Raw genomic sequence first — 1,751 nt, forward strand, 5'->3', positions numbered from 1 at the left:
GATATATGGGTGGGGGCAACAGGGAAAGTATCCGGTGCTCCCAACCTTGGGGTACTCCCGGTACTCCAATGTCAAAAGACATTTTCTTTAATGTTTCAAAAAAACAAAAAAAAATGTGAATGTTCACAATGAATGTAACTACAAGCCCTAAAAATTTCAGATCCAAACTCAAAACACACATCGAGAAACGAAAATGTGAAATCTAGCATGAATAGTGTAAAGAAGAGACAAAGCAGCATTGACACTATTCATATATGTATTTCTCTTTTTTGTTTCTCAATGTACATTTTGATTTTGGACCTAAAATTTTAGGGGAGGTAGTGACATTCATTGTTAAAATTCTCATTCTTTTTCGGATTTTTTTTGTAATATTTTAAATTTTTTTTGACATTGGAGCACCGGAAGTACCCCAAAGACGGGGAGCACTGGATACTTTCCTGGGGGCAACAGCAACCATGGTATTTGAGCCAGGGGCTGATGCTGTATATGCATATGGCACACATGCAAACAGTTTCGGACAGGCCTTACCCCTTTGTAGGAACATGATGTCAGAGGCAACGGGAAATGGCGACCATGATATTTAAGTGGGAAGGGAAGGGGATGGTATACGAGCGGGAAGTTGCAAGCATGAAATCTGTGTTGGGACTGATTTATAGGCACACGTCGCACGTGCTAGCGGTTTCATGACCTGCCCCTTCCATCAGAGCAGTGATATGTGAGGAGATGGGTGATGTTGATATATGGGCGGGAAATGACGAGCAGGATATGTGCATGGGGAGGGAGTGGATTGATTTACGACCGGGAAAGAGCTAGCATGATATTTTTTGGGGGGTTGATGTATATACATATGACACGCGCATATGCGGTTTCACAAAGGCCTTGCCCCTTTCGTTGGAACATTGATATGTGTCTTTTATTGGAACAGTGATATGGGAGAGGAAGGAAAATGTTGGTATTTGGCGGGAAATAGCGAGAACGATATGTGAATGGGAGAGGAGAGAGGGTTTATATGGGCGGGAAACAACGAGCATAATATTTTAGTTGGGCGATGAAGTATGCTCACATGCATGCGGTTTCAAACATGCCTTGCCGTTTGTTGGAACATGATATGGAAGGGAGGGCCGAGATGGGCCTTGGGCACCCATGGCCACAGATCGGGCGCCGGGAAGTTTTCTTGCCCATCATATGCATAGAGACTTGACCTGGCATGCCGTGAGAAATACTAGCCTAACCATTAATAGCCTACCAATCCCTCAATCTATGTGAGCAATCACCCTTTTACCCGGTCCAAACTCAGCCTTCTAACCCTAGCCCATAGAGGAGCAAGCAGTGTGGGAGATGAGCTAATTGATCAGCCAATTTATTGGACCGGACACTCGAACGACCCATTTCGGCTTGCTCGTTATGCCATAGAAGCCCGGCTGGGTCACACACAACATCTGTTGTGCATTTGCCTCCGCGATGCCCCTGCTGATGCCAGAAAGGCTTGCTACTCGTCGAAGTGCTGAGGCGCTCCCCACTAGCTGGTCTCACAAGTGTTGTTCCTTTGTATCTACGGATAGCATGTTACCAACTATTCACATGTTTAAGGCGATTTCCTATTTCGCAAGACCTCAGGGCGATTTTTATGTGTTGGCATGGGATACGCTCTATGGTAGATATAAAAGCCTAGTTTTTGGCTCAAGTATTGCTTGAATGCTAGCTCCGCAACTATGCGAGGGGATATGACATGTTGATATATGGGCGAGTCT

Source organism: Triticum dicoccoides, chromosome 3B (genome assembly GCF_002162155.2).
Source record: "Triticum dicoccoides isolate Atlit2015 ecotype Zavitan chromosome 3B, WEW_v2.0, whole genome shotgun sequence".
Taxonomy (NCBI): domain Eukaryota; kingdom Viridiplantae; phylum Streptophyta; class Magnoliopsida; order Poales; family Poaceae; genus Triticum; species Triticum dicoccoides.